The sequence below is a fragment of the Lactuca virosa genome, chromosome 3 (genome assembly GCF_052849685.1).
Source record: "Lactuca virosa cultivar CGN04683 chromosome 3, Lactuca_virosa_CGN04683_v6, whole genome shotgun sequence".
In the NCBI taxonomy this organism is placed as follows: Eukaryota; Viridiplantae; Streptophyta; class Magnoliopsida; order Asterales; family Asteraceae; genus Lactuca; species Lactuca virosa.
The window spans coordinates 200,649,486-200,658,935 of NC_136428.1; positions in this window are offsets into that span (position 1 = coordinate 200,649,486).

Consider the following 9,450-nt stretch of genomic DNA (forward strand, 5'->3'; position numbering starts at 1 on the left):
ACTTTGAGTTGTGAATGTTGAATGTTCTTGGGATCAATTTTGAAGTTGATTGATGGGTTATTGGAATTGAAATCACAGTTAATTGTTGTAGTCTGGATTCGATTTGGAGTCAAAAGCCTTGATGATTTGTTATGTGAAATTGATTTCGAAGGCTGATGAATTGTTGTTTCTATTTGAGTTGACCTTTGGAGTCAAAATTAGTTTGACTATTCTTACTGTATTTCGATGACGATGGTCTCGAATTGCTTGGGAATTCTCTTTTGATTAACGCTTTTCGATTTTGATTTCGAAGGGTTGGACTGAGAAAGATTGGATTTTTGCTATCGTTACCTGTTGTCGTATAGCAAAGGCGGATGTTCACTATTATTTTTGGGAAGGAAGACTCACAAGTTTTTGGTTCGCATTTGATGTATATCACAGTTGAAGTGGTTTGTTATTTGATTTCTATTGGGTTTGTGAAGATTGGATTTTCCACAGCGAAGGGTTAAACGATGGATGATATGAAGTGGCTTCGTTTTGGGTTGATTGCTTGAGATGTCGAACATGATTTTGATGTATGGATCATGTGTCTAATCTGTAAAGGTCATCTATGGAAAGCGAAGGTTTTGATGTTGGGATTTTGGAATCGTGATTTGGATTGAGAAGTGAAATTGATTTTGTGTTAGTAACAAAAAGCGAAGAGTCCTTGTTGATGATATAGCTTCAAAGGCCGTGGAATCGTGATTTGAAGTCGATGTGCGAAGGGTACCTATGATGTCAACGTGTGAAGGATCGATTGTTGATTTGGGTTGTTAACTTATATCAAAGACTTTGGTTTGGAATGAAAATCAAAAAGCGAAGGATTGTTGGTCGATGTGCAAAGTCTGATATAATTGTTTTGGCATGTTGGTGTGTTGGAGTCGACATCAAGTAGCGAAGCTGAATGATTTAGCAGACATTTCAGTGGTTCGCATGCCTTCGACTTTAAATGATTAAGAAGACGCTTCGTTGATGAATTCATTAACCTAAAAAGTGAAGCCTGTTGATTTCGTTTCCTGGTTAACGAATTGGGGAAGAAAACACAAATTTTTGAATTTGGTCCCTAATCTTTTAATGAAGTGGCAGAAAGGTCCAACTTCGAATTTGGAGTAAAAAATTGTGAAGAATGCAAAAGTTTCTCTTTTAGTCCCTGATGTTTCAAAATTTTGGCCGAAAATACCTAACTTCGAAAATGGGCTAACAAAGCTGAGAAATTGAAGAATTTTCAAGTTCAGTCCCTGTAGTTTGTGCGAAGTTACACTTTATGCCCAGTTTTGCAAATGGGGTAGAGTTTCGCATCTTAAGCTCTTTTTGGTGCAACGGGTCCCTGCAGAATTTAGAAAGTGACAGTTTTACCCAGATTTTGGAAAATCTTGCAACACTCACCCAAAAGTCGACAATTTTCACAAATTGGAAATTTTTTCGAGGCTTTTTCATGATTGTTTTTCCATGCAAGATTTTCAAGGTTTCATTTTTGGCACACATCAAGGGGGAGTTTTGTGAAGATTAATCATCGGACGCTTATCACCCTTAATAGGTTTTATAATTATTTTTTGATTATGAAAAGGGGAAGAATGAAAAGTGGGTATTCGAAGCTTCTCGGGTTTTTCGGTTATTCATTTGCAGATTTGAAGACCGGTATCATTTCAAGGGGGAGTTTGGTCTTGATAGCGCGAGCTCGTTGGATATTGAAGTCGGAACATCCAATCCTAACTTTGAGGGGGAGAATGTTAGGGTGCAAAGTCATGTTTGGATGTGAAGTGTTATGGCTTACCCTCTTGTATGTGTAAATGGGTTGAGTCTTTCCTATAAATCGGAAGTGAGTGACTCCCATTATGTAAAGAACCATTTGGAGAGCATTAGTTTTAGAGAGAGAATTTAGCAAACCCATTTGTACTCTTTCTAATCCATACTAATGATAGCTTAAAAGATTTATTTACTCCATGTGTTCTTGATTTGTATGATGATTCACTAGATCTTTTCTAATTCCGCACATGCCATCATAATCAACACCACTACAGTTGAGCTATAATATGGATTTTAGCTTGTGATTGGTTTAGGAGGTTCATGTAGCTGATTTTGTGAGACTTTGAGTAGTGGATTTTAGCTCTTCTTTAAGGTGAGTCTTCTCACTGTATCACCTATATCATAGTATGTGCATGTCAAACTAGTTAGGTCTTATTTGTTGATTGTTGTTATATGTGTATCTGTATTGTTGATAACTCCAGGACTACTGATAGTCCGCAGGGTTACTGATAACACATAGGGCTGTTGTGAGCCCATAAGACTGCTGATAGCCCAAGGGTTGCTGATAATCTATAGTTGTTTATATTTTTTGCTCTATATGATTTAGAACTGCTGATGGTCTCAGGGTTGTTGATAACCCATTAGTTGATTATTATGTTGTGCAGTATGTGATATTTTAGGGAACTTACTAAGCTTCATGGTTACAGTTGTGGATTAAATGTTTTTTAGGTACTTATCGGATTGCAATGGCGGGACTATACACACACATCAACAATTTTATGATTTGAGATTCCACATTGTCTTCCATATAACTCTGATTTTGAATTATGGTTTATGAACAATTAGTTTGAATTGAATGTAATTTTATAAAAATGATTTTTTATTCTATTTTAAAAATGAAAAAATTATTATGGAATTTGGTACGTTACAGGTTTCTTCCCAATAGGTTCATATCAACAGAGACTGCAGAGCCACCCATCTCTACTCATATTTGAGGTTATGAGATTTCTACTTGGTCATCATTCTTATAGCAGGGGTGCATTGGACTCTGTTAGTCACTCATATCATTCCAAATCTACTTAAAGCTGATCACAATGATCTTTCAAGGATTTTTATGCATATCACTACACTTTTTTTAAGATGTATATATGTTTGGAAACAAACGAATCTTTTTTTCGTTACCTTTGGAATGAAATCCTTCATAACTTCTTAATAAGTTTATGATTTCAATACAATAGGAAACCACATTAACACTTTAGGTTCTATTTTTTACGCTGAAGGAAGAAATCTTTGACCGGGATCCAACTGTTTTCATAACACGTATTCTCACATAAATAATCTTGATTAGTTCGTTTCTTTGAAATATAGGTTTTACAACATTGTGTTTATGATCTCTACCATTGTTAACATGGTTTATGAAACACATCAAGATATTTAATTTGTTCTGGTTCTGAAAGTTTTTTTGTTTGGATGGCATATAACAATCTGATGATGAGATCTTGTTCAAGATTCCGAAAGGTTATTGCTATTAATACTCCAAATACGGAACCACCGAAGGCCCTCCTAATAAGCTTCGCCGTTCATAGTGTATGGCTTGAGGGCACGATCACATAGCCTTTAGCACTGGTTGACTATAATAATGTGAGTAACGGTACCAAAGCAATTAGGTTTATCATCATTAATGCATCATCACCATATGATGTGATATTTGGAAGTTTAGCAATGAATAAGTTCATATTTATAACATCCACCAGTCATGGAGTGGTCAAATTTTGTACAATTTCTGGAGTAGGCACTATCCCGACAAAGAAGAAAGAATGTAAAGGAGGACAATATATCAAACAAGAAAGCAATACAACTGATCCGAAAGACATGTAGCAAGGTTATCATGACTCAATACTTTTAAAATCACATCAAAATTTTAAGAAATCACTTTCCAAGAGATCTACACATGCTCCCACTCCTGCAAAACGTACTTTTTCAAATCCCAACAGCACTACTTTCAGATCTCACTTCTCTCGGACTGGTCACAAGCCTACTTCTTCATCCAGACCGTTGACCAAACAAAGTGTCAGGGTAAATGAAAAAATTCCTGCATGTCAGTGTAGTTGTCAAAGAAGTTCATCTCATGTCAAATCTCATTCTTTTCAAAAACCTCGTAACTTTTCTAAATCTCGCAACACTCCAAAAACTCACAAACACCCAGGACTAGGCCTAAAAGTTGACACGAAACCTGTCCCTGCAACCTCGGCTCATGCATCAATTAGAAATTCATCCTTTATCCCAGGTTCCAAACTCGTTTGGATGCCTAAACTAACCGTGTAATTCTCAGGCTATGTGCAAGGAGGAACAAGTAGAAGAATGGTTAATTGACAGTGCCTTCTCCTTGCACATGACCGGAAGGTTGGAGTACCTTCGGGATTTCAGGCCAATTTGCAACGGTGGAAACGTCACATTCGGCAACAATGCAAATGGAATAATCTGAGGTTATGGTGTACTTACTATAGGAAACTTCTCTATTCAAAAGGTTGCTTACGTAGAAAGCCTCAAACACAATCTCATCAGTGTAGGCCAACTATGTAAAGCAGGCCACAGGGTTGAATTTGACAACGGATACTGCTATGTAATGACAAGCGATAGAAGCACCTGTTTGATCAAATCCAAATCCGAAGGGACCATGTATCCTTTGGACGTTTATCTGATCATTGGGAAACCGCAGTTATGCTTCCTATCAAACGCAGTATCTGAAGTCAGCTGGTTATGGAACCGAAAGCTAGCTCATCTTAACTTCAGGTATATCAACAATTAGGTCACCGGAGAACTCGTCCGAGGTCTTCCTATTATCAAATTCAACAATGACACTCTCTGCTCAGCATGTGAATGTGGCAAACAATCAAAGGCAAGCCATCCCATGGTGATTGATTATTCAATTTCTGAACCACTGCAACTCTTGCATATTGATCTCTCCGGTCCATCTACCGTAGCCATTCTTCATCACAAAAAATACATATTGGTTATAGTTGATGACTTCACTCGTTTCACTTGGGTCTTCTTTCTAAGACTCAAATCCAAAACTCCACAGATGCTGATCAATTTTATCAAAGAAATTGAACTTCAGATCAAATTACCAGTGCGCCGCATCTAAAGTGATAATGGAACCGGTTTTACCAGTCATCTCTTAAATAGTTTCTTGGTTTCAAAGGGTATCAGTCACAACTTCTCAGCTCCCTACACACCGCAGCAGAATGGAGTAGTAGAGTGAAGAAACCGAACTCTGGTAGAAGCAGCCAGATCTATCCTTAACTTCGCACACCTTCCTCTCTACTTCTGGGCCGAAGCAGTGGCCACAACATGCTTTGTTCAAAACCGAAGCATTATTTGCAAGCGTTTCAGTAAAACTCCGTATGAGGGCCTTAACAACCGCAAACCAAATGTCTGATTCTTCCACATCTTTGGGTCTACATGTTTTGTGATCAACAACAAAGATCATCTTAACAAGTTTGCATCGAAGTCTGATGAAGGCATCTTTCTTGGCTACTCAACAAACAAGGTAGCTTATAGGGTTCTCATTAGACGCACAAGACTAATAGTCGAAAGCTTCGACGTCAAATTCGATGACTATTATGTCTGCAACATTGCTCCATCAACCGAAACCAAAGCAATCCTGGAAAGTGATATTCCTGCCTCTTCGGGTCCATTAAACATAGTTGAAGTAAACTATGATGATCTCTTTGACCCTGTAGAGACTGCTAAGTTATCCGAAGTTCTTGTGTCCCCGGAAGCTCAACAACAGCATGCCGATGTATCTGGTCCATCTCTATCCGATGAAGTATCACTCAATACTTCCACCTTGCCGGTTGAGGGGGAAAGCTCCACTCCAGATCAAGTGACAACCATCGAGGTTCCAGTACTTGATGATGCAGCTCTGGTTCCTATCCGCAGAGGATCTCTGTCCTCAAATGTTTCTTCTGACTCAGATGATGAAAATATAGAGAATATTGACACAAGAACTGACCCAAGGATTATCACACTTCCAACAATCCAGGGGGAACCTTCTCAGGTTCAAGGGGAACTCCCATCCGCAATCCATGGGGAACCTTCATCATTTGCTCAACCCACTTTTCCAAATCAAGACAATTCAGTGGGCTGCTCACAAGTCCAGGGGGAACTACCATCCCCAACCACAGAGTCTTCAGATATTGAAGACATCCCATCCACCGCAGCCGCTGACCATCTGCAACCCCGTCTACACGTATGGACGAAGGATCACCCACCAGGTCAAATCATCGGAAACCCATCAGCAGCCATCCAAACTCGATCCTCACAAGAATTATCTGATCACTGTCACTATGCAGCATTTATGTCTTCGGTCGAGCCCCGAACCATCAAAGAATCATTAATGGAGCCTTATTGGATTACAGCAATGCAAGAGGAACTGGAAGAATTTAAAAGAAACAAAGTGTGGCAACTCGTTCCGAAGCCAAAAGGTCACACTATTGTTGGTACCAGATGGGTGTACAAGAACAAATTGGATGAATCTAGTGTGGTAGTCCGAAACAAAGCGATACTAGTCGGTAAGGGGTATAGTCAACTTGAAGGTGGTGATTATGATGAAACATACGCCCCAGAAGCCAGGATGGAGGCCATACGCATCTTCTTAGCGTATTCTGCTCACAAGAATATCAAGGTACATCAAATGGATGTAAAAAGTGCCTTCCTGAATGGTGAATTGAAAGAGGAGGTTTATCTTCAGCAACCACCGGGATTCAAATGTCTTGAATTCCCAGATCACTGTTACAAGCTTGAAAAAGCAGTCTACGGTCTAAAGCAAGCACCAAGAGCATGGTACGAGACTCTCTCTGAATTTCTTGTCTCGTCCGGATACAAAAGAGGAGTGATTGATCCCACATTATTTATAAAGGCAAATGGCAATCACCTTATGCTTGTACAAATATATGTGGATGATATCATCTTCGGATCAACTGATCAGGGGATGGTGGATAAATTTGCAAAGCTCATGACCAACAAGTTCCAAATGAGCATGAATAGATGGATTAATTTCTTTCTAGGACTTCAAGTGAAACAAGTCCCTCAAGGGATATTCATCCATCAGGAGAAATATACCTCTGAACTGCTGAAGAAATACTCAATGGACAACTGTTCCTCAGCCAAGGTCCCCATGGCCTTCGGATATAAGATTTCTGCTGATCCTTTCGGAGAATCAGTAGATCACAAAACTTATAGAGGAATAATTGGCTCGTTGATGTACCTCACCGCAAGCCGACCAAACATTGTCTTTGCAACAGGAGTATGTGCAAGATACCAAGCCGATCCGAAAGTTTCTCACATGACCGCAGCCAAGCAGATTCTCAGATACTTAAAGGGCAGCAAGTCTCTAGGCCTCTGGTATCCCGCAGGGAACGACTTCAGGCTACAAGCATTCACTGATGCGGATCATGCTGGATGTAGATTGGACAGAAAAAGCACTTCCGGTGGATGTCAATTTCTTGGTGGAAAACTCATCAGCTGGTCATCAAGGAAACAAAGTTGTGTCTCACTGTCTACCACAGAAGTTGAATATGTGGCAGCAGCCAGCTGTTGCTCACAAGTCATGTGGATAAAAACGCAGCTTATGGACTACGGATACAGGATGTTGCGGATACCGATTTACTGTGATTCATAGAGTGCCATAGCGATTTCTCATAATCCTATTCATCACTCTAAGACGAAGCATATTGAACTACGGTACCACTTCATTAAAGTCCACATTCTGAAAGGTAACATTGAACTAATTTTTGTTCATACTCATGAAGAGATTGTTGATGTATTCACAAAGGCACTTGACTCTACAAAATTCAATAGTTTCTTACAAATGTTAGGAATGATGAATCCGGACCCGCAATTCTTTCTGAATTGACAGGTACCGCAGACCACTCTTGGTCACCATTGCCGTCCTAACTAAATATATCTATCTTACATAGTTTCAGTATATCTTGTGTAATGCAGTACAACATATGTACCACAATCTACCGTATATACCGTAACCATATATCATACCAATATTTCAACGGTCCTTATTGATTGTTATTTCTGATTATGTTCAGGTGTTCTTCTCAGCTTCTTCTACCGCGGTTATCTAACCATTCATCCGCAATGAAGTCTTAATCCGCAATGGAATCTTAATCCGCAATGGAGTCTTAATCCGCAATGAAGACTCAAACTGCAGTCACAGTGATGGAACTTTCAACTACTTCATAAATTCTTGAAACATTGTGTGCTATAATGATCCTTCATTAAATAAGAAAAACATTCTCAAAAATATTCGTTTTGTCGCATATGATCGTTTCAGTTCTTCTTTTCAAATAAACCTTTTGTCAGGCCTATTTTAGGAATGATGCCAAAATAAAACAGTTTCCAATAAAAGAAATCTTTTTAGGAAATCTTTTCCTTAAACTGTCTTTTCCACTTACCCCCAAAACGTCAAATCTGTTACAAATTCCACCTTTATTCAACGGACTATCGTCCCTCACCGCACGTTCTTCAGACATGGGGTATTGGGCCTGACATTTCATTAAATGCCATCTTTTTGGAAAATTAACAAAAAAACTTTCCGTTAAATGTTTTTGTGGCTGATAATGATTCTTTTGTTTTTAATAAAAAAAAACTCAAAGGTTTTTACCTTTAACCGTTTTCCTTTAGGGTAAAAACAATAATTATTTGGAATCTGCCACTATAAAAATCTTCTTTTCATCCCAAGAAAGTTTTATGTTTTTTGATTTCTCTCATGCGAACTTTGTAACAACCCGATATTTTAAGTCAAATGTAACATTCAAAAAGTCAAATATAATGAACTATTTGGAATCAACGAAATTAGCGTCAAAAATGAAGTGTTCTAAAATCTCAATTGGGATGCATAAAGTGTTAGATATCGTGCCAAGGTTTCCAAAAAACATAAAGAACACTCAAATCCGAGTTATAACGAAGGAGTTATGACCAATCGAAAATCCACGACACACCCGGTAAAACACTGCTAAACGTAAAAAGTGAAACTTCAATAAAATGCTTTTTAGCCTTAAGATATCTAAACGAAAGTCGTAGATTACGTTAAACCGTGAGTATACATAAAAAGAACGCCCAAATCTGACTTCATATGAGGAAGTTATGATTTTTCTAAGTTTCGGAACAGCGGTAGACAACTAAAAATTCGGAATAAAGATCGAGCGATTTTTAGCCGACGCAACCTAAACGAGAGTTCAAGGTCTCTACAATAGTAGTGCAATGGTAAAATGACATATGAAAACGGACGTCGGATAAAGAAGTTATGGATTTTTAACGGAATTATCGTGTCCCGGCCTATTAGCCGACGAAGTCTAAATAAAAGTTGTAGAGTCTTTTCTCACCTTCGTGTGGATATAAAGAACGTCAAAATCAGAGCTCGTATGCGAAAGTTACGGATTTTACAAGTTCAAGGTGCACAAAACGAGACGATTTACGCCCAGCGTACCCTCGTACGCCCAGCGTACCCTCGTACGCCCAGCTCCGGATCGTCCACGTCGCCCCCTACACCTCTACGCCGTCCCGTCCGAAGTCCAGAAATCAAAGATGCGGTCATACAGGATGTCCGAGTATGCCCCGCGTACCCTCGTACGCCCAGCGTACCGAGGGCCTTCAGCCACTATAAAAGGG